The sequence below is a fragment of the Haemaphysalis longicornis genome, unplaced genomic scaffold, assembly GCF_048455015.1.
Source record: "Haemaphysalis longicornis isolate Haplotype H1 unplaced genomic scaffold, Haemaphysalis longicornis Haplotype H1 scaffold_7, whole genome shotgun sequence".
In the NCBI taxonomy this organism is placed as follows: domain Eukaryota; kingdom Metazoa; phylum Arthropoda; class Arachnida; order Ixodida; family Ixodidae; genus Haemaphysalis; species Haemaphysalis longicornis.
In genome coordinates, this window is record NW_027526422.1 from 174566073 (window position 1) to 174593488 (window position 27416).

At 46.7% G+C, this 27416-nt stretch overlaps 1 long non-coding RNA gene across 1 annotated transcript in view; it reads right to left on the bottom strand.

The window, feature by feature from the left end:
• LOC144145542 (uncharacterized) overlaps nt 1-27416 on the bottom strand; it is a 164217-nt gene that overhangs the window by 52153 nt on the left and 84648 nt on the right. Inside the window, exon 2 of the long non-coding RNA XR_013317523.1 lies at nt 9125-9170. This is a non-coding gene — a long non-coding RNA (uncharacterized LOC144145542). The remainder of the gene's footprint in view (nt 1-9124; nt 9171-27416) is intronic.

Below are 27416 nucleotides of genomic sequence, written 5' to 3' on the forward strand. Positions count from 1 at the left end.
AAATCGTTCAATGAGCCAGCACATCTGAGTTCTGGATTGATTGATTGATTGATTGATTGATTGATTGATTGATTGATTGATTGATTGATTGATTGATTGATTGATTGATTGATTGATTGATTATAGGGTTTAACGCGCCGACGCAACCCAGGCGATGAGGCGCACCGTAGTGGAGGGCTCCGGATTAATTTTGACCACCTGAGAATCTTTAACGTGCCCCGAAATCTCGTACGCACGGGCGTATTTGCTTTTTGCCGCCATCAGAGAAGCGGCCGCCGCGGCCGGGAATTGAACCCGCGACCTCAAGCACAGCAGCAGAACGCCCCAGCCACTGAACCACCGCGGTGGGTTACATCAGAGTTGTGCTACAATCACTGCCAGAAAAGTGAAGCGGTCGTCACCCCGATCACGTCGATAAAAGCTGTTTAAGGCAAGAATATTCTATGCGTTATTTTTAAAATTGCGGGTTTGCACATGTATGGAACAATATATACAAAGATTGTTTAAATTTTGAATGTTCTTAGTGTGGCATCACTGCTGGTTGTGCTGCCGACCGACGATGCGTGCAAGGTTGCTTGCGATGCGCCTCAAAACGAGAATTTAAAAGACCTCGCCTAAATTTTAGAAGCAATAAATTGAGAAAATATTTAGAATTTATATTCTTTATAGGTCGTTCAAACAGACAAAATTAAGCAAAGACAAATGTATTTTCTCTTGACGGCCCCTTTCAGACCAAATTTTGATTCTCCGACGGAATCGTGTGTTTCGTGATGTCTGAGAATATTTATCCAGGGCAGTCTTTAGGGAACATTAGTAGGCCGACTGGGGCTGCAGTGTATGGTGGAAAGCCTTGTTTACTGCCAGTCCTCGTAGGTTGCAACAGAAAACCACTAAGTACCACTGTCCACACTCGCTTATTTTTCACCAAATTTGCACCTGGTTTGTTTTTGTTACAGCTGAGAGTAATTGTTTGGGGAAACATTGGGTAGGCTCGGCAAACAGGGTCGCGTAGGACAATGTCACTTCTCTATGCAGCTATAACAAGCATAGCACACGCAGTACAAACAGGTGCTCTTATGTTTAAGGGTACTAGAAGCACCACTGCGTACTGTATGAATTATGCTTTTTACAGCTGCGGAGTGCAGTCAGACGCTTTGACGTTGTCTCACATGACCCTGGCCAATGGGCATAATCAACATTGTCTCACGTGACCCTGTGTGTCGAGCATAGCCAATGCTCAACTAAATGATTTGGTTAACAGCAACAAAAATAAACCAGATGCAAATCCACTCAAAAACAGAGCGAGTGCGGACAGCGTAGTTTTGTAACTTCCGTTGTTTAGCCCCACCATTCTTAGTGCTATAAAAATGATGTGCATTTAATTTAACTGTAACAGCTCATTCTACAATCTTATAAGCATGGCCTAACTTCTGTTTACTTTAAGTGGCCTCAGCCAATCGCACAGATGCCTATAATACACTATATATTGTAGTACAGGAAATGAGCTAGTGGGTCCTATACCAATACTACTTTTTCTAATTATATAGCTTATGTGACTGAAGTCTGTGTTAAAAGTCAGTGTTTTTCTAACGAGGCAATCAAATGACCCAAAACTTGCATTCTGCCCTAATGCCCCATTTAAAGTAGAAACGCTAATGAAAACTGTATGCATAATTTGGCTCAGTTTCGACAAAAAATACTACCCTCTCAGGAATAAAGAACCTTGGGTGGCCTGTACGGTCTGTTTGAATACTGGGAATGACGGGTGACTGAACACTCTGGCTTATCATTTAATACGTTTTAGTGTGCTGATTTTGATGTGTACACGTGTACGAACGATCAGATACGTGCCATATGTATCAAAATGCGTGGTTAGGCTTTTTTTTCTCTTTCTCCCGCTTTCTTGTTTGCTTAGTTTTGTGCAGTTGTTAAAGATACGGGGAATTACTTGTATGATACAAAGAAATGTATTACTGGAAGCTCTTTATTGTTTATTTTTCCGGTTGACTTTGTTTTATCTCTGTTCGCATTCTCGCGACGTTGCTGTTGAATGGAAAGAGAGCTGTGGCCTTGTCAAGCTGTCTTCTGCAGCTTTGTTCCATCACTCCCTTTTCTCTCGGTATTTATGGAGCAGAGAAAGTTGTGACAAAAATAAATTTAGTTTTACGTTTAAATTTTTTGGAGTGGCTAATTGCTCTGGCGTTTTCTTCTTCTTTCTCTTTTTTAGGTGATGCCACAGAACAAGGCAGAGGGTTCAACTTGTAAAAATAAATTGCATGTATTAGTGTTTAACCCAACACGCATCAGAAACTTTGGCAGGAAGAGCCGCACCTTTGCCTGCGTGCATGCATATGGTGAACGTGGCTGATCCAACATACTGTGGTCGCATAGAACGCCTCTAGGTTTTCGACACCTGGTCACTCAAGCCGGTGAGCAAGCACGGTTTATACATACCAGTTATGGTATTGTTACCCGAGAACTCACACCTTAAATTTGAGTATCCGAATCGCTGTTTGCACAGAACGGCTGCTTTTCGTGAAATTTCGAGTTACGGAATTTTTGTTAGCAGAAAACGGACACATTACGTTCTGCTTGCACGGCAGTTCCATAATACAGGTCAAGGCGTCCGTATTACAGACTGTTGGTTCTCAGAATGACGGGAAGGGCTCTGCAATACATTACCTATGGGTGCTTTCGTAAACCAGAGACATGTTTTACAGTGTGCACCGCAAAACGAATCAGAGCAATAACATAGGCCATAAAAAAACACAGCAGAGCAACATTGCTGTTTCACAATTACATGTGAGTTGCTGATGTCACCATGCTAGACAAAGCGGCTAGATGAAGAAGATACAAAAAATACAGATAATTAGACAATTCTTTGGCTAAAGAATTCAATACGCTGGAATAAATACCTTTGGTTGGCAGTTGATACCATTCGCCTGTTGTTCTCGGCAAAAACGTTTTAAAACGTGTCTGTTTTGCAGCTGAAATCCTTTATCTTTTTGGAGTGGTGTAATTGCGTCAAGCTCTTCTAATCAGGTCGATAAAATTGGTCTTGTGTATTGCAACCTTAGCATGTTAAAGGGAGTACAAAAACTTGAGCCGTTCACGTTGACATCTCTTTTGAAATGTATTAGGCTCTAATTCAGCCAAGAGCGAAGTTACAGATACTAGCCAGTGATAGCAATTGTAGCAAATCTGAGGGCTTTCCTTTGAACAAGTTCTAGTTTATCAATATTGTTTGTTGTGTACGGATCCCAGATAACTGATGCATAATCAAGGGAGGGCCTAATGGAAGTTTTCTAAGCCATTACTTTATTTCTTTGGTTGATTTTCGCAAACACCTTTGAAGCTATCCAAGTTTGTGCATGGTTTTGTTTTAATGTACGAAATGTGTTCGTTGCATTTGAGGTCCGAAGTAATAATTACGCCTAAACATTTGTTTTTTTTCTACAACCAAAAAAGTTTGATTATCAATGGAATGTGGAAAGCTGATGGGATGCCGTTTACGCGTAATTCACATGGCTGCAGTTCTATTCTTGTTAACACTCATTTGCCAAGTTCAGCACCAAAGCTTGTATTTTCACTAAAGGAGAATTCAGAAGAACTTGGTTCCGGGGTATGAACTTCATGATAGAGGATGCAGTAGTCTACGAACAGTCTAATTTTAACTCGTATAACCTGTACTATGTCATGAATAAACACTAGAAAAATAAGTGGCCCAAGCACCGAATACCGGATATGACTGTCTCTTCTGGAGAGCACGTACCATCAATTGTTACAAACTGTCATCTTAAATTTAAGTAATATTTGATCCAGGACTGAAGTGCATCATTCTTCAGCATGCGTTGAAGTTTTAAAAGTAGCGTTTGATGTGACACTCGATGGTACGCCTTTTAAAATCTAAAAAAATAATAATATCAGTTTGACCTTGCCTAGCAATGCTTTTTGGAGAATTCATGTACTCTTTCTAATAGTTGTGTTATGGTAGATGGGCCTTTACGGAAGACATGTTGTCTGAGGTCAATAACTTTGTTTTCTTCTAGAATAGTTTATAAGGGACCCACGCTTGGTATTACAAGTAAGTTCGGGGGAAGCGGTTGACGTTTCCGCCAAGCATGCTACCACGAACAATTCGAAGAAAGAGCTTCCCTTTGCGGGCGCAGCACCTGCTATAATTCCACATCCGTTCTTTCTATCCTCAGTTATATTATCCTCTTCCTTTTAAATTTGTAGTTACCGCTGCGCAGCAGGCATCGGTAATATATTTCTGCGTGTACGCTTGATGAACACACCTGATAGCGTAAGGCTGACGCCCAGGAAACCAATCGATGAATGAGACTGCTAACCATTTCGCGCTAAAACTTCGGCTTGCTAAACAAGTAATAGAAACGCATGACAGCAGCAACCCTCAGACATTTGTAGCTGGCGTCTGAAAATAGGCATGAAAGTCGTGTGGACAATATAGAAGCTCTACTCCAAAAAGACATCCCCCTCGCGAGGGGCACGATCAAATACAAAGCATTTCCGAGGGGGTGCGCCGGCAAGTCGTATCTCTCGATCGCGGGACCCGTGTCGCCATCTTTTGGAGGCGCGGGACAACTTGTGGCGCTTTCGAAACAAACGAGAAATGAGTGAAGGATATAAGGCGCGTTCGGTACATCGAAATCAGTGTCGGTTTCATGGCTCGGTCGGTAGTGCGCCGGGCACCTTGCGTTCCGCCCGCGGCGTCATGGGTTCGAAACCGGGCGCCGGAAACTGTTATTTCTTTCATAGTGTAGTGGCCTGGCGGCGGACTACGACAAGGCGCGCCTGCGGACTACGACAAAGCGCGCATGCGGATTACGACAAGGCGCGCATGCGGACTACGACAAGGGACGCCAACGCCGCGTGACATTGTGAGTTACTAAAATGCTATGCATTTAAAATGGCGCATACGAAGTGAAAACAAAAAAGAACACAAAAAAGACATCCCCCTCGCGAGGGGCACGATCAAATGCACAGCATTTCCGAGGGGGTGCGCCGGCAAGTCGTATCTCTCGATCGCGGGACCCGTGTCGCCATCTTTTGGAGGCGCGGGACAACTTGTGGCGCTTTCGAAACAAACGAGAAATGAGTGAAGGATATAAGGCGCTTTCGGTGCATCGAAATCTGTGTCGGTTTCGTGGCTCGGTCGGTAGTGCGCCGGACACCTTGCGTTCCGCCCGCGGCGTCATGGGTTCGAAACCGGGCGCCGGAAACTGTTATTTCTTCCTGGCTGCGGACTACGACAAGGCGCGCCTGCGGACTACGACAAGACGCGCATGCGGACTATGACAAGGCGCGCATGCGGACTACGACAAGGCACGCCAACGCCGCGTGACATTGTGAGTTACTAAAATGCTATGCATTTAAAAGTGGAGTTTATGCAAACGTGTAATACACCGAAGGGAGAGGCAGTCTGGCGCAATGGTAACAGAGTGGCTACAGCAAGGCTAGACAAGTGATAGGAAACGACAGACGGATGAGCTAAATGAGTAGAGTAGTGAGACCAGAATATTTCGCAGTAATGTTGCATAGGGGCTGCGCACAATGTGACCAGCTGAGAGTTAAGGAAAGATGCATTCATCCTACACCATGAAGACTACAGTGGACATGGTGGTGAAGAATAGAAGAAGGAAAGGACGTTTACGTTAACATCCCAAATGTTGGGGGACCAAGGCGATTGGCCATTACTGTCCATAATAGAAACATTTACTTAGTATTTGATGTCAAACTGCAGGATTGAAAGCCCGAGCATGAGTTGAGACAAAAGTATAAAACAGTTGTGCGGAAAACTAATGTAAGAAGAACACAGGATCGAAGTACTACAACAACATAAATTTGTTAATATGAGTATTTAACAATGCCTCAGAAGAAGAAAAGAATTCAAGAAAATAATTGCCCATGTGATGGTGATAGGAAAGTACAATCGCATTACAGACAGATTTATGTTGTCGGAGGAGTTTCTACTGCCGCGGAATCGGAAACGGCCACATTAAGAGCAGCTGTGCAACATGATCACGAGTACCAGTACTCCGGAGGAGTAGTTATAAAGGAGCACAAAAATGGCGCATGGTGAGCGAAGGGAAGTTGTTGGTCTGAGCTGTAAGGTGTGTCTTTTTTTAGTCTGTCTATAGTCTTTAGTTAGTCTGAGCTCTAGGGTCTGTTTTTTAGCGCAAATTTTATTTCATGATTTTATTTTCATTATACCAGCAAAATAGCCATTCAGATTGCTTTAAGGACGTTAGCTAAGCTAAAACAACGACGAGAGGAGCCACCGCCATCTGTGCAATGCAAACGATAGACAGGGTGATCAAATTTAGGTCCACAGGCTCTTTTTAAATTAAGCGCAAAGATTTACTGGAAGACCACCTCTACAGAGAGGTTATTCGCCAGGGGACAGAGAATTATCCGGTAATTATTGATGTCGGTAGCTTAATTAGCTAAAATTATTAACTAACTTTTTAGTGGCTGCAGTAAGCAGGCATGTTTGTATTAAAAAGCTGGAGTGCGATCTACGCAGTTTCATTTAACAGAATTATTCTAGTGCATCAGTAATTAGAGATACCGAACTGCGAATTTTAATTGCCGTTCGCATGATTACGCATGCAAGACAGTGAATACCGGCGCAAAGCTCCTCCTTTTTTTCTGTGTTTCGATAGCGGATCCAAGTACTGCAGATTACAATAATGCCAGCCAAGACTGAAAGGGTGGCAGTTATCACTTTTGCCTATGCCTGCACCCTGTTGTCAACTAAAAACCGTTCAGAGCAGGTCCATCACAAAGGGGAGGGGCTAAGCTCCGGTCCTCACTGTGTTGCAAGCGCAATCATGCGAACGGCAATTAAACTTTGCCGTTCGATATCTCGGAGTACGGATGCGCTCGAAAAATTCTGTTAACTGAAACTGCGTAAACACACGATCGCGTCTAACTTTTGAACACAAACATGCCTGCTTACTGCAGCCACTAAAAAGTTAAATACTCAATTTTTAGTTAATTACACCACGTACATAAATATTTACCATTTAATTCTGTGTCCACCAGCGCGAATATTTTCACTGTTAAAGTGGTCTTCCCGTACATCTAAGCGGCTAACTTTAAAAGAACCTGTCGACTTTGATCACCCTGTATATCATACATATATCAGCAGTGCCTCCCCGGGGTTTTACAAGACGAAAGACTACCTCAAGGCCCTTACTCCAATCTCCACTCTATGCGCTGTATCTGATCTTAAACCAACTTTGTTCATACATACGTTTCCGACGCTAGCCATACCACGGAAACTGTTTGTAAATGGTATATTGCATCACTGCCGCCTTATTTTCCCTACAATAATTCACCCAACCTGCCGTTGCTCACCCCATCATCTATCGGGTCAGAATTCTCAGTTTACAACACTTTCACCCCTTCTCCCTATCGCCCTGTATCACAAATGAACCGTCATACAATCTTTTCTGCTATATTGTCGCGTACAGCGCAGTAATCTATATCAGGCAGCCTAGCTTAAGGGGTAGAGCCGTGAATCTTGTCTCCTCACTCTGCATGATTTCTTCCACCTCTCCAAAGGGCCACAACAAGAATGGACCCCCAAGATCTCCGAGCAGGGGTTCCCCAGGAATCCAGTCTGCCAAAGGCGGGGGGTGGCGGAGCGGGAGGCTACATAAACTATGCAAACTGTTTCTTTTTTTGTCCAGTAATTAAATAATTGCCGTCTAATAACTAAATGCTCATCCCCGTAATGTATGTTTTCCTTCTTTTTATATCGACCTAAGAGGCGGTATTTTCCAGCTATATGAAAAACCTAACTTTTTAGAAATTCAGTTTGCGCTGGAATAAGGGAAGTACCGAGTTCTTGATTTTCTGGCTATTTTTCAACGTGTAAGCTCATTTTAAAACTAGTTGCAAGGACAAATTACGAGATTTACGCTTTTGAAACAATGTTTAGCGGTACACGAATTATACAGCACCTAGAAAGCGGGCACCGATTTCATTTAATTATAAATAATTGATAAAACCCCAGGATTAGTTTCCATAGCCCTTCACCTCGCCAAATTGTAAATTTTAAACGTAGACATCGAAACAGCTCCCTCAAAGTACACAGCTGTAAACAAAAAACGGCGTCTAATCAATGACATAACGTGGTATTTCACTTCTGCTTTTACTGGGGCTTGACCAAACTACCCTGACATTTCGTATAGGAATTGACATGAGCTAAATTTAGACATTATTGGGGGTCTAGAAAAACTAGGGGCGTCTACACATCCCCTAGGTTTTGTGGATGGCAATCATTGTCGCCTAGTCTGAAAGCATCGTCATTTCTTCCACCCGCTCCCACAACTGACACAGAGACTTATGCCCAGAAAAAATTTTCTTTCTTGCATTTCGCCTTCTGAGGACGCAGATACTGTCTAAACAGAATATTGCACAAAAATGAATAACACTCCTTTTACACAACGGGAAAGAAAACAAATGCTTTCTCATCCCCACATTGAAGCACTTCTAAGGGTCCCTACAAATTTTTAAATTGCTTGTTCTTGTTTCTCATGAAGCTCAGCGTAGTTTTAACAGCAAACCTAACAAACCTTTACCTCTCTCACTCAAGGCATACTTTCCCATCCCGGAAAAGTTGTCATGTTGGCACCAATATGAAGCTTTTGTGCATTATATTGTGAGTATGATTCTGCGGTATCGCCCTTATCATGTCAAGCAGAAGAGAGCCTTTTACTTTATAATTTTATATTAATTATTATTGCTAAATTAACTCTCATAACGTGTAGTACAGTAAAAAATAGTATAGAGGAACACATTAGCAAGTGACAACACGGGAAATAATCCAGGATAAATGGTATTCGTCTAGCGTCGAAACACCGCACTCTCTGGTTGCGTGACTTGGCGATATGCGACTGTTTAGGCGTACACAAACACATGTGTCAGTACTAAACTTCAGTGCACGCAAAACACAGCGCGTTGGAATTCTGCCTTACCTGAATTACCCATTCTTCGATATCCATCCGGAACTAACTTTAAAGAGGCTAGCTTAAATAACGAGATTTCTTGCTTAGAAAATTCATACGGTAAAAATCAGGCCACCACCACTTACCGTCTCGTATTTGCAGATGGATTTATAGGCAGCTTCTTGCATAGTGCTGGTGGCGCAGAATGGAAACACACACACATATACATATTAGATATGTAATCAGTGAAGCTAGAAAATGTTCTTTCAATATTCTTGGTGTGGGCACTCCAAACCCCTATTTATTTATTTATTTATGATACCCTCAGGGCGAAGGCATTACAGAGGGGAGTAGTGTGAGAGCAAATAAATAAAAAACAACAACTAAAAACAGCACAAAGTCAAAGACGTTAAGGTACAACATACAATAAAATCATTAACACAATGTAATTAAAAAATTGCAACTGCGACTCATCAAAAGCAAACATTAGAAGAACTGATTATATAATGTTAGCTAGAACATTTCGAAACTGGTGGACGTCATTAACAGATGCAGTGTCAAAAGGAAGGCGATTCCAGTCACGACTTGAACGGGGCAAGAAAGAATGAAAACAATGCATTGATTTGCATATATTAATTCCAACTTTGCACTATGGTCAACGTGACGGGATTGATAACGTGGCCTAGGTATAAGCTCGTCACGCAGAACGGGGTGGTGATACAGCTTATGAAAAATAGTTAGTCGTGAAATTTGACGCCTAGTGCAGAGAGATGGGAGGGCTAAATCAGATTTCATTCTAGTAATGCTCGCGGTTCAATGGTAGTTGGCTAGCACAAATCTAACAGAATTATTTTCAACAAGTTCTAGTGCAGTTATAAGTTTTCCGTGACATGGGTCCCGTACTGAGCATGCATATTCCAGTTTCGAGCGAACTAATGTTTTGTAAAGCAATAATTTGAGTGATGAATGAGCTGTAAAGAAGTTGCGGCGCAAGTAACCCAACATGCGGTTAGCCTGGTTAACAATATGCTCAATATGAAGGTTCCAGGTTAAGTTCGTGGTAATGTGAATGCCAAGGTATTTGTAGGAAGCAACTGATTCTAATTGGACATTGTTAAGAGAATATTGTGTGGGTTGGTCTTAGTACGAGAAACACGCATTGTCTTGCATTTGTTAGTGTTGAGTTCCGTTAGCCAAGTTTTAGACCAATTAACAACAGAGTTCAAATCAGACTGCAAAATGGTAGTGTCGTTATCAGAGGTTATTTCGCGGAAGATAACACAGTCATCAGCAAATAAACGGACATTAGATTTTAACAAAGAAGGCAAGTCATTAATATAAATAAGAAACAAGAGGGGCCCAAGGACCGAACCCTGCGGTACACCTGAATAAACAGGGCTGAATGGAGAGCAAGATTGATTAGCGACACCAAACTGCGAACGGTCAGTCAAAAAATATTCAATCCACGTCAACAAACTTCTGTCAATGTTTAATTGATTTAGTTTATGAAGCAGTGGCCCGTGTGAAACCTTATCGCATGCCTTTGAAAAATCTAAAAATATGCAGTCAGCCTGTGAAGAACTATCTAAAATTTGATGTAATTTGTGAGTAAAATAAATTAGTTGGGTTTCACAGGAGTATGTCTTGCGAAAACCGTGTCGGGCTGCTGCGAAAAATTAGTTGGATTCCAGATAATTAACCAAATTACTGTAGATGACATGCTCTAGTATTTTGCAGCAGTTACTGGTAAGAGAAATGGGGCGATAATTACATGGATTATTTTTGTTGCCGGACTTATAAACTGGAATCACCTTTCCTATTTTCCATTTCTTAGGAAGCGTACCCGTGTCCAATGATTGCTGAAATATTTTTGTTAATATGATAGAACAATAAACACCGGTGTTTTTCAAAAATTTTGTGCTAAGGCCATCAAATCCAGGAGATGAGGAATTAGTTAGGTCAGTGATAAGTTTAGAGATACCGCAAACATCGATTTGTACTGGAGGCATAGCTGCGCAACTGAATGCTTGGGTTGGAGGCTTCGCAACGGTAGACGCCGCGGAAACGTTTTTTACGAATGTTTTGTTGAGAAGCATAGCACAAAGATTGCTGGGAACTGGTTCGTCAGATGTGTCGTTTAAGGTGATGGTGTCATCGGACGGAGGGTTTATGGTACGCCAAAATTTTTTTAAGTCTGAAGAACGCATTGACGGAAGAACATTAGATAAAAAATTCTGTCTAGCGTTTTTTATAGCCGAAATGTAATCATTGAAAGCAATCTTGTACGCATCCCAACGCGAGTTAGAAATTTGAGTTTCATATTTTACAGTTGGCGTTCCGTGTACCCGGATCATGAACCTTTTTATAAACTATTATATTTGAGGTTACATAGTTACTTCAACTTTACCGCACTCTCTCTTGCAACAGAAGGGGAATCCAAGAATGAATTCTAAAAGTTGAGTTCTGAGGACCCAGCATGATTTGTAAGCCAACACCAGAAATAAACTTGAATTCCTGACGTGGATCTAAATTATCAGGAATTTTATATGAAGAATAATATTGGAAAAGAATAATCAGAAACAGAAGATTATGAAGAAGAATAATCAGAAATGCAGTTCTGATTCAATTTTGCCCCCAAAAAATGTTCCCTGTATCAATGGGTATTTATAGGACACCCTACAACAGGCGATCGATGCTTTGAAGGAGTACGTAGGACCGAGAAGCTTGAGTTGCCCCCAAAAATAATCAGAGCTGCTAATATATCGTCCAAGCAGCATAGGAAGCAAAACCGAACCGATCACTCATAACAGTCAGCTTGCCCCAGTAGTTACGCTGCGTATCCCCACGGTTGAAGGTATTCCGGTTCAGAGGCTCAAAATTCAAGCCAACAGGCACAACATAAAAACCATCAGCGCGCTGGAGAAAACCGTCCAGCAAACAATCCGACTTATCTCGTTTGTCGCCAAGAAGCACCACGAGACGAATGAGCATAATTTAATAAGAATGGTACAAGCAGTCGTCTTACGTAGCATCACATACGTTACGCATAATCTGAGCTTAAATCGGGATGAAGAAAACCAAATCAGCCCTATTATATCGTGGGCGCACAAATAAGCGTACATATAACGGCATCAAACGAACGCTCCGAAGCTCGGCCTCCTTGACACCCTTATGGACCCTATAGGATCCTACAGAACCACACAAAGGTAGTGGCTCTCTAAGAGGCAGATTTTAGGTACCCTTAGCATCAACCAACAGGTTTCCAAGGCGCGAACGTCCAAGTACTAGTGGAAATAGGTACCCACATATATATTTCGCCACTCCTCCATAACAGATATCCGGTACATAACCAGGAGCGGCGAGAGGCTACAGCCAGGGCTATGCTCACAATATTCGCAAAATCCGCGTACGTGATGTACGTGGACACCACCGAATATGTGAGCCGCGACGCTATGACCATACCAGTAGTAAATCAGCAGGGCGATTGCATCACCTCAGGCTAGGTCTGGACGGCGAAACCAGAGTGTGGTGAAGGGGCGGCCGTTGCCCTGGTAATGATCGCGTCCCCAAAAATAAAGTTATATGAGAGACACCATGTCGGCCACACTAAACTTCCCGGCGGGGTGCGCCTGACCCGAGGCGTTTTAATTCTAAAATCTGGCCTGAGAATAAAACGAGCCCTCAAATTGGAACTAATATGGGCACTGGACAATCGGGCCGGGAACGAGTGTGCGCACGACGTAGCTCGAGCTTTTGTTGACCGGGCCTTCGCTCAATACACCAGACGGTCGGGAATTGACCGGCTGGTATACTACAGGGATATAATTGACCACTATAAGCTGGAAAGAGTAGGATGTCCAAGCCCACAAAGGATGCTGATTAAAAGGCAGTAAGTAGCATGGCGACGGCTGCGGATTTATAGGTGGTATTCGTTTAAACGTTTAGCTGTCAATTTCTTCGCTTGGAAATACTGGAAACGGCCACAGACATGGCCGATGCACCATGGAAATGGCGCCGCCTGGGCAACTGCACTCGAAAGTTTAAAGCACAAAAAGCACCGGCGTGCGTCGTCTGCTCCGTTTCAACCCGATTCTCAACGGTGGTGTCAACATAGATGTTATTAATCGCACTCACAGTGGACTCGAGGCAATACTTTGCGTTCGGTGGGGTAAAATTTGTAACGTGCAACACAGTCATGTGCTTAGCACGGACAAGTACCGCCATCCCGTGGAGCCTGGCGTAAGCAGCGATGGCGCACGCACACGGTTGCCTTCATGCGCGCCTCGCCAGTGGATACAAGCAAATGCTTCCCCAATCCAGTTGCTTACAGGCGATGTTACCCAGTGCTTTATGCAGATAAATGCTAGGCATACCTGACCAACATCACATATTATTATCAGCCCTCTCCTTAGAAAAGACCCACCAAACAAAGGACAGGACTGCTTTCACTCAACATACCGTAATTGCTCGATCCTGCGCACTCGCTTTTTTCCATGAACGTGATGGCCAAAGTGATGCGGGTGCTTAGAGTCGAAAAATGTAAAATGAACCCGCCGCGCCCCGCACACGCACAAATTTTCTTGCGCCGTTATCCATATGAGGTGTTCATAAAGAATAATGCTTTATTCTTAAAGCAACCACTGAAATGTATCGCACCGCTTGAGCCGCTGCTTTAAGTATCCCACAGCAGGTTGTCTTCTCTCACGTCACAGTAGTTTGCAATGAAACATTTCTTAAATAACTTCGCCGCAACATCAACTTGGTTCGGCTTCAACGCGTGTGAAATTCACCTTGCGATAGTTAGCGGGGATGCTTTACGCAGCTTTCCTGTCGAGCAGCGTCGTGCGTAAATTTCTGTCCACTTCCACCTCCCCTTTGCTCAGGCCGCGCACGAGAAGCCGAGATTACTCCGTTGCAACAGCTCCAGCTCATAAAGAGAGCTAGCAAGCGCGGTTGGAAGTTTGGCCAACATGAACTTCTTTGTAGAAAGGGCCGTGCTTAGATTCGCTTGCACACCTCAGGGGCACCTTGTCTATTCAAGGTAACGATAGGGGCGACAACGCGGACCCCTAGCCCATGTGGGTTAGACCCACCCACACCCTAGGCTGTGCGTGGCTTTGCCGTCTCCGGGGAAAAGAGAATCCTGGTGGCTGAGCCAAATTCGGGGTTGTTTTTGATCTTCACGGCCCCCTGATGGCGACACTACGCCACTTTGGCTCCGCTTCTCGTGCACGGTGCCCCCAGTCTGACCCGTCCAGTGGGGAATTAGCCAGCCGCCTTTTCCTGTCCTTTTCTTCACGCGTTCCGTTTTTTATTTCCTTCTCTAACGCTGTCTTGCAATCTTTTCTCTTCCACATTTCTCCATTCCAGGTGGAAAGGGTAACCCTGTGGTAGGATATCACCCTCCATTCCGAACTTAGAGTTATAGTGGCGACATACGGTTAACGTGTGTTTCAAAGCCATGTTTCCTAGTTTGGCTCAGTAGTGGGCGACCGCCATTGAATATTTTTTATGTTCTATGGATATCTTCTCAATTCTCCCAAAGCATCGTGATCGACCTCCCAAAACGGGTCGCAACAAAGCAGTCCACACCCAACCACCTCAGGCAGCTTTCAGCAAATACCCTCTTGTACACTCGACCGACGAAAAACATATGGCTGACCGTCAGTCTTCTTCATTGCCAAGTGTATTGAAAACATTGTTTGGAAAGACTACAATGTAAAAAAGATGCCTTCTGGTCACCTCTTTGTTGAAGTTTTGCAAAAAACCAAAGCGAGAACCTCCTGAAGCAAAAAAAATTGCCAACTTGACCATCACCCTTACGCCACACCACTGGCTAAACACTGTCCAAGGTGTTATCTCTGACAAAAAAACTCATCCATCAGACAGATGATGATCTCCTTCAGGGACTGCATGACGAAGGTGTTGTTGGCGTCGGTAGAATTATTATGAGAGGAGATGGAGCAGAGAGCAAGACCCGACACATCATCCTAACAGTTGCTAGCTGTACCCTGCCCGACACAGTGAAGGCAGCTTTTATTAGCTGTCGTGTACGCGCCTACATTCCAAACCCGAGGCGATGCTTTAAATGTCAACAGTATGGTCATGGAACTATAGTTTGCCGTGGTAAGATCACCTGCGCGAATTGTGGCGAAAATTATCACTCCTCTGATGACTGCAAAAACACAATCATATAGCTACCGTGGTGTATGACAACGCGTCAGTTTGAGGCAGGGACTGATTATCCCTTGGCTCCGAAAACTTGCTTTTTGGTGCGCGTTCCGAGCGGCCGCGTTGCGGTTTTCGGCTGCTGCTTGTGCCGTTTAGTGTGTCGGTTTCCCGGCTGGCAGACGGTGCGAAAACCTTTCACCGTCGACTTTTGCTGCGTAACTGACGTTCCTTCGTCGCTTCCTTGACTTTCTGATTGAAAAGCCTACGCGCTGGGCACTTTTTCTCGGTTCTCAGATGACCATCCTTCCCGCAGTTGGCGCAGTGTTTTTTGTCTTTCTGAGGGCAGGTTTCTGGCGGTTCCTCGTGGGAGGAGCCGCACTGCGAAAACACTGCCTTCTCCTTTGGGCACACATCCTGCTTGTGGCCTGGTCCATGACAACGAAAACACGCCACGGATCGCGACTCGTAAGGGTTTTCTGAAACGAGTAAGCCTTTACGAGTCGCGATCCGTGGCGTATTTTCGTTGTCACGGACCAGGCCACAAGCAGGATGTGTGCCCAAAGGCGAAGGCAGTGCGTTCGCAGTGCGGCTCCTCCCACGAGGAACGGCCAGAAGCCTGCCCTCAGAAAGACAAAAAACACTGCGCCAACTGCGGGAAGGATCGTCATCTGGGAACCGAGAAAAACTGCCCAGCGCGCAGGCTTTTCACTAAGAAAGTCAAGGAAGCGACGCAGGAACGTCAGTCACGCAGCAAAAGTCGACGGCGAATGGTTTTCGCACCGTCTGCCAGCCGGGAAACCGACATACTAAACGGCACAAGCACGAGCCGAAAACCGCAACGCGGCCGCTCGCAACACGCACCAAAAAGCAAGTTTTCGGAGCCAAGGGATAATCAGTCGTTGCCTCAAACTGACGCGTTGTCATACGCCACGGTAGCGTCTGGAGTCCAAATTTCAGCCAGCAAGCCGGGATCGTCCGGCTTCAGTTCGCGTTGCAAGAAAGAAATCGAGAGTGAGCTGAAGCAACTGGACAATGAAACAGAAGTCAGCACTAGGGATTTCGAGAACACTCTAGCGCGCCTAGAGAAACAACTTTCAGAAATCCAGCGCTCCATAGACGTGACTCGTACAAGGTTCAAGGAACCGCTCAACGCGCGAAACGAGCAAAAACTGGTTCTTCAGCACCGACTGAAAGAATAGAAAGAGGAAATGGCGCGCATTGACAAGGCGAAGTCGAGACAGTCCCCATCGCTCAAGAGAGCCCTAGTAGCCGCTCCCCCAGACGCGCAACAAAAACAGAAGTCCGCAGGCAAGTCTACAACTGCAATTACTACTGCTCAGAAAATGACTCTACAATAGCAGCAGCCAGAGAAAGCACTTCCCCTAGCTTACGAAGCTCCTCCGTGGGTCACACAATTCCTTCAAGAAACAAAGGCACAGTCCATGCAATTGCAAGCGCAAGCACAAACACAAGCTATTCAAACGAATCAAGCTATGCAGAAGTGGACCGACATGCACCAGTCACAGCAGGAGGAGATAAAACAACTCCGACAAATCCTTCAAAAACAGCAGGCCCAAGTGACAGCCGTACTATTACAGCATGGCCAGCCAGCCCACCATAAGCCAGAATAAACCGGCTGCGCGGACGCCGGACGTCCTACATTGGAATTGCCGATCACTCAAGTCCTGCGCAGCCGAGCTTGGAGCACTTTTCAGACACGTAGGGCAACCAGTGGCCCTTCTGCTACAGGAGACAAGAGGTACTATTCCATGCATCCAGGGATACGAAGGGCATACGAAGGTCAGCAGCCAGACGAGGTAGTCGAAGCACAGGCGGCAATCTTCATTCGTAGAGATGTTCCGCATGTCAAACTCGACACTGGGAAGTACTGCAACAAAATACAAGAGGTGGTTGCCGTGCGATGTGAGCTCGGCGGTCGCCAGACCATCCTGGTGTCTGCCTACCTACGTCCCGAGAGCAGCTGCTACAGAAACGGCAATTCGGAGACTGCAAATTTCGCTTGGTTACGCGAACTCCGACATCGGTACCCCAAAGACCGATTGCTGGACGGGGGGGGGGGCTTCAACGCTCGACACAAGACTTGGGGATACGACAAAGAATCACAGAGGGAGCGCCGAGTTTACGAAAAGGCCGTGGCAGCAGGACTTACCTTGGCAAACGACACAGACTACCCTACTCGTCATGCAATTCACTCCAGGCAGCGCGACACTATACCAGATCTGACTTGGACAACGTCCAGGCTTGTAAAGGACTGGAGGTGCGGTCCCGACGGAATGGGTAGCGACCATCATCCGATCTGGATTGAACATGAAGTAAGAGCCACACGGCGGAAAAACGGATGACCGCAGCTGTCGATTGGGACAGGTTTTGATACGGCATTGATGCTTACGACGAAAACGTCCCGTTTCTTCAGAAGCATCCCAGAGCTGCCCGGGAAGCCACTAGAGAGATTGAAGTCGATGAACACCTTCCTACACCCGACAAGCACCTTCTCAACCTGTGGGACACCCGTAGGCAGCTGCATCGAGTTTACCTCGACAGGGGGAAACGGCATGCCGGCCTTGTCAAGGTGCGCAATAAGACCGCACAAGCGCGCCGTTACGCCAAAATGCTCTCTCGGGAGCGATGGCACAACCACTGCGGCTTGTTCAATGAACGTACTGGCGGGCAGAAGCTCTGGCAAACTTACAAGGCCATGTCAGGCAACCGCAAGACTGGGAACACCGTCAAAGACGTCAGCGGGAGACCGGCGACTCGGCGTCCGACTTCGAAAAAAAGGCAGCACAGACGCTCTTTTCGCAGCCATCAGTGCCACCAGACCCCAGAATTTATCAACGCACAGCACCTACTTCCGATAAAGATGTTGAGTCGCATTTCACAATGCAAGAATTAGTGGTGGCTCTCGAAACCGTCAACGCCAAGAGCGCACCAGGAAAGGACGTCATCACCTGGAAGATGCTGCGCAACCTTAACGAACACGGGAAAATGCAGCTACTTGAAGAAATAACAAGGTTTGGCTGTCAGGCGAAATTCCTGCTGAATGGAAGCACTCCTTGGTGAGCCCCATTCCCAAACCAAAGACGCCAGCTGTCAGCATCAGTAACTTGAGGCCCATCTCGCTTACCTCAACACTCAGCAAGCTCTTGGAGCGGATGGTTCTCACCCGGCTTAACTACCACCTTGAAGAGGCACAGAAAGAACCCTACTTCAACCCGGGCCAGACAGGATTCCGACCAGGCCTCTGCACACAAGACAGCATTTTCTTGCTCGGTCGTTGTCTTCAAAAGTGGAGAGGAAGAAAAATGGTTCCTGGCATACTAGTAGCCGTCGACCTGCGGAAGGCGTTCGATACCGTAACGCACGAGGCAGTAATCTCTGCACTCCAAGACACGAAGCCAGGAGCCCGCATCCTCAACATCGTGAAGTCATTCCTGGAGGGACGCACCTTTGAGATTCGGAGTGACATTAGGAACCTTAAGATTTACAGCAGCAGCATTGGCGTTCCCCAAGGGGCCATACTGCCGCCCACGCTTTTAACGTGGTGATGGGAGGGCTGGCTACACGCCTGCGGCGAATTCATGGTGTGCGGCTCACCATGTACGCCGACAATGTGACGCTGTGGACGGAGCCCGGTGAACCTCTGAGAACAACAGAAGACGCAGCCAACGCTATACAAGACGCCATCAATACTTTAGCCGACTACTTGAAGACTACGGGAATGAAAGTGTCTCCGGAAAAAACAAAATATATTCTCCTGGGCGACTCCACGGTTGAAAACGAAAAGGTCAAGCTCTGCCTTGTCGGCCAGACACTCGAGAGAGCTCCAGACCGGCACATCAAGATTCTTGGCATCCCGATACATGAAAGTGGAGGTGCGGCAACGTGGCTACGGCAGCTAGAACCTAAGTGGAAACAGCTTCTGCATCTTGTAAGACGCATAGCTCACAAATCCGGAGCAGCCAGCACACGCACAGCTCGTACTCTCACAATGGCAATACTAACGTCCAAAGCTTGCTACGGATCTGTGCGTTTTGACCTGACAAAATCGCAATATGACAAGCTGGAAAGACTACACCGGGAGCGTCTTCGTGTGATAACAGGCCTGCCCCGCCATGCCCGGGTCGAGGAGCTGCACCGCTACTCTCGCATCCCGCCGCTCAGAGACATCATCGCAGAACGCAAGGCAGGACACGATCGCCGCCGTCTCTACACGCCAGCGGGCCAGTCGCACCTAGAGCTGGACGGGGAACAGCTGGGTGAACAGATAGAAGTGCTCCGCGCGATCGCTCCCTGGGACGACGTCCAGGTTCGTGTCACGAAGCCAGTCACGCGCCGACGCACGAAAGGGGATCACACGGACCAACGAACCGCCCTTGCTGAGAGGGCTGACTTCCAGGACAACGCCATCTTCACGGACGCCGCCTGGGACCCAGATACCTTCCGGGGAGTGGTCGCTGCCGTCCGAGGACAGCAGCGGGATGCGCAGGCGTTTCAATACTGCCAAGAGCAATCTGTGAGGTCACTTGAACTTCAGGCCATCGTTTATGCACTAGAGAAGTTGACTGAATGTGCAAGGACCAGCGCACTTTCTGTGCGAGTTAAAACCTCCACCGTTTTTAGCGGCTCTTTGGACGCCCTCAAAAATCTGACGAAGACACCTAGAGCCGGCACTTTGGCGCACAACGTGAAAGTCTCTTGCGCAACCCCGTTCACGAGCTCTACGGCGTGATGGTGCGGGTGGACTGGGTCCCGGGCATGCGGGCAGCATCGGAAACGGCGCCGCCCATGACGCGGCGAGCGAGCTGTTACGTTTCCGCTCGTCGCCCCTTGACGCAGTCCCTCAGGCTCCGCTGCTCTTTGACCCGGACGAGGAATGCGAGCGGATGAAGGTGCAAGCCAAACGAGAACTGAGGGCGAAGGTGCCGCACAAACCCCACCCACTTCCCAAAGGGCTTCCGCGCGGTGCGGAAGTACTAACCTACAAGGCTAGGACAGGTGCTGCCCTTACGGAAGATGTTCTGGCAAAGTGGCGAGCACACGCTGCATCTAAAAGAGCTCGTGGCGGTGACCCACAAGCTTAGGAACAGGCACAAGGGCGCCGGCGTTATATCATTGGAAGAATGGACAGCCCCGCCCCCTCACTTGCACGCCGCGAGCACGATCATTTCCTTGTGGGAGTTCGTGCGAGCGGCAGACCTGACCGGACGACTCTGACGGCCGCCCCACTCCCTTTCCTTTCTTCCCTCTTCCCCAACCAGGCTACCAGGCCCCCCGTATCATTAATAAAGTTTCATTCATTCATATAGTTGTCCGAACTGCGTGGCTCATACGCTTCATACTCACGATCTTCCACATCTTTAAAGAAAAATAAAAAGATCACTGAGATCAAAGTGAGCGAAAATATCAGTTTCCCTGAAGCACACCAAAAGCACATGTTTTCGGCTTCATCCTATGCAGACAATGCCGACCGGGGATTGGGGCGACGTTTCGTTAGTACTGCGACACAATGCAGTTTAGCTGATATGTCACTATCATTAGCCCCCTCCGAGCAGGCATCAGCTCCTGTCTCTAGAACACAGGCCCTGGTGGTTCCTCCACTTACTGGGCTGCCATCCACAGCCGAGCACCCTACCGCAACTTCTGCGGAGCCCGTGGAGAACGTGGTGACGGGTGCAGTTGGGACTGGTCGGGCCTGTTCCATTCCACCTCCATTGGCCTGCACGACACCCGACTTCATTGAGAGCATGAACACAGGGGCCCTACACGTACTCCTTCCCGTCCCGCACCGCAGGTTCAAACTAAGAATCCTGCGGCCACCTGAGGGTACAATGCACGAGGTGCATGTCGGAAGGAGAACATTTCGGGGCCGCCTGAATTGTCACAGCAGGACATGGACATCTCAACCTGCCCAGCAGTCGCAGAATGAGCGCCTCAGCACTTTTGGCCGCAGGAACAAACCACCTCCTCGTATCACAGGCCTTAAACAAGACTCATTCACATGAATTAAAATAGGCCACTTCACAACTACATATTTATTACTTTAATACATAATTGCTGTTGAAAGCAAAGTTCAACGAAACTATAGGGGTCTCATAAAAAACTTAGATGATGTATATGAAGTCCTTTGTAAACATCAATCCAGTATTGTTTGCCTCCAAAAGACACCTGAATGCCAAGCAAAGTATCTTTCTGAACAATACGCTGTCTTCGGGAAAGGTAGAGATACCTTTGCTTATTCATCTGGCGGGGTTGCCATTGTGACGCGAAAACCCAATCCATCCCTGTCCCTTACACTTAAAAACACATTCCCGAGAACTCCGAGCGTCATCCAAACAAGAAATAGAAAAAAAACAGGAAGGATATTTTAGTGCATTGAAAAAGTGGGCCTTCTCACTAACTAGTCCTACGCCTCTGTCTCCACCTCCGATGCAAGACTTACAAACATTTGCGGACGCACCGGATGGTTAATAGCACTGACAAGCAACCCCTTCACAAAATTCATTCAGGTTTCACTTGCAATCCTTCTAACATTGTGTATATCTTAGGTTGTTGATTTATTCACAAGCAGTACATCAGAGAAACGTGTCAGCCCATGAACGTACGCTGAATGAACATCGGGCAGGTACTCATAACAGGGCATCCGTTATGACTTTAAACTTTCTGCTAAGCTCTCCTGCCCCGGATATGTGGACACCACTTCTATTTCCTTTCAGGCTTTGAACTCTCCCCCCCTCCCAGGGTTTTTCTTCCGTTGGTAGTGTCGTTTGTTGTATACCATGTTTTTTCTCTTAATAGTAGTTCCATCACCTCGCTATGACACCATCAATGACACTACGCACTCTGCCCTTTCTCGGCGCTCCCTGTAAACTTTCTTGAAGTCTGGCGGCGCCACTTCAATACACCTTATACGATTCCCCCCTCTTCCACTTTCCCCATGGTCTTTTAAGACGAAACAACAAATTTCCGCTTTCTTGCGGGGAGCACGTCTCAGAAACCACATGCTCGTTTCTCTTTCACTACTTCGCTCTTATTAACACACCGTCGACCCAATTTGCTGTCCTGTCGCCAGCGTCTCTCCAGCCAGCCCCCCTGTTTCTCTAACTCACCCTCTATCCATACAAACAGTGTGCCAGAGATGATCCCTGATTCCTTAAAAAAGACTACTTACACTCTCACAACGTTGGCACAGATCTCAGGCCACTACCTTCACCAAAGTATGAATATATATACAGGGTGTCCCAGCTATCATGCACAAAGATTTTAAGAAGAGTAATGTCGTAACGCCAAGTAACTTAGTGCATAATGTTTCCTGTACTGTGGAGAAGCGGGCAGCATTTTTTTCGGTATTCAAACTTGAATAATTAATCGTAAATAATTATAATTATTTATAATTATAATTATAATTAAGAGATAATTATTTCAATTATTAATTAAGTCGCATTTACAAAGAGTTACTGTCCGCTTTTACACAGTACTGCCAAAATTATGCACTAGGTTTTCTTCGAGTAACGCCATTGCATTTTTCAATCTTGGTTCATGATAGCTGGGACACCCTGTATAATCAGTGTGTCGAACCGGAAGCGAACCCAACCAAACACCGGAACCGAACCGATATTTTTGCCGGAAGTGAACCCCAACCCAAAACGTTATTTTCACCACGCTGAACCCGAACCGGAAGTTACCCAAAAAACAAATAACGGTTACCGGTTCGCGACCAAACGGTTCGGCAATCCGCTGTTTGTATAGCGATACATGTCTCATTTAGGGATTATTCTTCTCTACGTACCATAAGCTTCACAATCGCCTACTGCCTTTTACCCCTTAGGTCAATCGCAACACTATTGACCCCTTGACTATTCGTGGTCGTACCTCGAGGAGGTAAATGCGCACTAATACTGGAATCGTTTGTTTCTGCTGGTGCCCACACAATACCCTACTTTCGGCTATGTGCAGGCGATGTTTCCGCGAACCATGCATTGCGTTTGTTTATTTGTGTTTTGTTTTACCTCCCGGCTGTGGCGTTCTGTGTTATCTGACCTCCAAGTGAAGCGCCTATGCCATTCTTTATTTTTATGCCGCACGTGTTTTCTCTTGATAGAGAGAGCGTTTCGAACTGACGTGAGCAGTCTAGAAAATCTTCTTTGATGTAAACGGCTGTGGATGTAATGCGGTGGTTCGAGAAACACTCGCACCGAAAGATAAACGCCCGCAGAGCGGATGCCGAAGTATTCCACTCACTGACGCTCGCCTGCGCAAGTCAATTTCTTGAATGCAGCTTCGCCGCCTGTGTATTCTTTGAGTTTTAAGAGCACAAGTTAGCTCCAATAAACTTGTTTTCCTTGAAGACACCTGCATCGTCTTTGTGTGTGTGACATCTGGTGAGGTGCTGAGTACGCACCCTTCATGCGCCCAACAATCTCTGGAAGCTAGTCCAGCTAGAGCCAGCCACCGACTGCAAGGTCTCTCGCCCGAGTTTCGTCTCCTGCCAGATCGACACAAAAGAATGACCGCTGGAACCACCACCATGGTGCAAGGGCAACATCACCAATCGTCCTTCAGCTGCCCCGGGAACTTCCATCATTCGGAGGAGCCCTCGCAGAAGACCCAGAAGAATGGTTGGAGAAACTGGAGCTCGTCCGATTCCTCAACAGGTGGGACTACGGACAAATATTCCGGCACGTTTTCTTTTACTTGAATTATTCAGCTCGAACTTGGTACCCCGAGAGCTCTTTTACCAACTGGACTCAATTCAAAATCGAGTTCCTTACGACCTTTGCTACCGTGGTGAGAAAAGAGTGCGCTGCGCTTTTGCTCGAAACTCAAACGCAGCACCCCAACAAAGGGGTCATGATCTTCGTAGAGGAGATGAAGCGACTTTTTCGCCGTGTGCACCCCGAAATAAGGAAAGAAAAGAAACAAAGGTTTCTGATGCGAAGAGTAAAGCAAGATCTCTTGGCGTGCCTCGTTCGCAAGACGAACGAGGCAGTACGACCGCCCAGCCATACGCGAGTTTTGAAGGCGAGCGGATTAATTCCCATGAACAACGCGAGACAATCCCCGCAGTCGTCACGGAAGAACGGGAAAAACTCTTGTCAACAACGCTGCAACCCCAAGTCGCCTCTATGAGCGACGTGATCCGGGAAGAAATTCAACTAGCTTTGGGGACTGCTAGGCCATCCGAAGTACCCCGCGAACCACAAGCTTTGATCTACTCCGCGGCTTTTCATTGACCCCACCCTGCTCCAACCCGCCGTCAAAATGTCCCGCCGTACCGCCGTCCACTGTCACCCTCCTGACCCCCTGCCGCCCAAAACCAGACGCGGTTGAAGATGGTCGCATGGAGAACCGCCGATAATCATCCGCCGTGTTACCGCGTTCAGGTTATCGCGTCCACGTAATCGTCCGCGTCCAGGTACAGGTCTCGCTGCGGCTATGCAAGCGTTGTACATACACAGAAAACAACCGTTAAAACAACAAAAGAAAACATTTTTGAGAAATAATGTTGCGAAATATTTTACCTTTATACATAGCACAAAAAACGAACTCTGAAGATACGCTTTTTTCTAAACGCGATATACTTTCTTGGCATTGCAATGGTCTTAAGCGCATTCTCCTGAATAATGTATTGATGAATAGAACTTCTATTTCGTCAAAAATGGACAAGGTTTGATGGGTTAATGTGTATGAGACGTTGCGACAAGGTCATACCTTCACACAACCTCCCGTGCAATTGTCACGGTCTAAACTTGCATTGACGTATTCGTCCTGAGAATCGCGCCCTCTCAGTGCTCTGAATTAGGTATACTTGAAGACGGTCCCTCGGGACCGGCAGCCATAAAAATTTAGGCTACATCTGCTCATTCGGCATTAAAAAGGGAGCATTGGAGTCGAAATTAAACTACTGTATAGATTAACGATAGTTTTTAGGGGTTATATAATGTATTGGCTGCATCCAGGTCACTCGCTTAATTTATGGGTGATCGGTCGGGTATACAATATTTCAGTTCATCATGACAATAGTACACAGTAATCTGGTAATATGTTTTCGTGGGCACCATGGCCGATCTGAGGCAGAGTTCGTTAACTTGCCGTTTGACGAGAAAACCGGTGTAGTAAACAACAATATGAATGGTCAGGTAGGGGCCGGATTGCTACACCATACAACACTGACTCACACAATAAGAGTGCTTAATTTGTGCATTCTATAATCCCTGGAGCGCAGATAAATACTCCGTCCTTTCCCACTGTGATATAAAACTTCAGACATTACTGTTTGTATAATATCGTCCCAACAATTACCTTCTGTAAAGCGGTGAAACCGATTCTCTGAAGGCTTCTTACATAAGAGAGCGACTGGGAAGAATCTGTACGCATTAGTACACAACTGTCAGAATTTTCGCAACCACTTTTTGTTCGTGGTTTGTGGTAAAAAAGGGAGCTAGAAGTCTGTGTTTCTAGGCTTTGCAAGGCGGGAAAGGCAGCGTCATAACGAAGGCACCTAAGTTCCTGGTCGGCACTATTTCCTGGTCGGCAAGTTCCTGGTCGGAGCTACACGCTCTCCATGTGATGCCAAAGCAACCGTGAAAAAAAAAATAAACCATGACTTTGTTTTATTCGAAAATTATGACCTTTGACAACTCGTTCTACGATGTTCTGGCCATGCCATTTTCACCTAAAAAATATAGTAAACATTCAAAAAGCCTTCATGTATGACTTTACTTAACGTCAGCCATAACGTAATGTGAAATAAACCGTTTTATCAGAGCGGTAACTGCATTTTCGCAGTGGAGAGGTACGGTGAAAAACCTGGAGGCTCCTTATATCTCACAGACCTGATTTTTACCGGTGGTTTAGGTTGGTGCCTGCCAATCACATAAATGTGTCTCTGTCGCATCTTAAGGTGTGGCAAGAGAGTGCCTGGTAAACGGCAACTTAATTCATTTATTAGAATATATAGCCTGTTTGTTTAGAGCTGCCATTAGGATCCATATCATTGCTATTGGAAGGAAGCCATCTATTGTATAAACAAAACTTGTATTTTTTGGTGAAGGTATTGAAAGGGGGTTTATTGGCTGGTAGATGCAGACGGTCGCAGAGGTCCAGAACCACAGAGAACGAGAGAGCCGACGAAAAGTCACACCCAAAGCCGCGCAGACCGAGCTTCTTCTTCGTTCACACGAGCGGCTGGTTGTCCACAAGCAACATGGCGATGTCCGATGGCACATAGCCATTACAAGGGATTGTCACCAGTTCCTAATTATTGCAGCCCGCGTTACCTCATTACAACTACCCCCCGGGGAATAAAGCACCATCCTGGCGTGTCACGGGGCACACGACACTAGGGGATCATAATACGGCTTCAAACGCGGGATATGAACAGTCTCTTTCCCGCGGCGATGGAGGTCTGAGGAAGGTGTCATGGGCTCTATGACGTAGTTCACTGGTGACGTCCGTTCGCGGCCACGGTAGAGTCCGTGTAACCGAGAAAGAAGCTTGGTACACAATCGTGGTGTGGTGGAGGGAATCCACAGCCACACCAGAGATCCTGGAGAATACGTCGGGTGGGTAGCTCTGTCATCGTGCCGAGATTTTTGATGCAACTGATCTTCAAACGTAAAGGACCTTGCAAGCTGGCGGCATTCCTCCGCGTACTTGGCAGCTTCAGAAGCTGGGGAGCACTCGGAGCGATCCTGTCGGTAGGGGAGAACCGTATCAAGGGTACATGACGGCTCGCGACCATACAGGAGGAAAAATGGCGAGAAACCTGTTGTGGCCTGAATGGCTGTATTGTACGCATAAGTCACGTAGGGCAGCACAATGTCCCAGTCGTCGTGATCCGCTGAGATGTACATCGACAGCATGTCGCCGAGCGTTCGGTTGAAGCGCTCAGTGAGGCCGTTTGTCTGCGGATGGTACGCTGTAATTGTTCGATGGACAACACGGCACTCAGCGAGGAGGGCACGAATGACGTCTGACAGAAACACACGTCCCCTGTCGCTGAGGAGCTCACGAGGCGCCCCATGCCGCAGAATGAAGCGCCGTATGATGAAACAGGCGACGTATCGTGCTGTGGCGGCAGGCAGAGCCGCAGTTTCGGCATAGCGCGTCAGGTGATCGAGGGCGACGATAACCCATCGGTTGCCGTAGACTGTGTTGGGCAAAGGTCCATACAGGTCTATACCAACACGGTCAAATGGTTTCTCCGGGCAAGGAAGCGGCTGCAGTGGACCCACCGAGCTGGAAGGC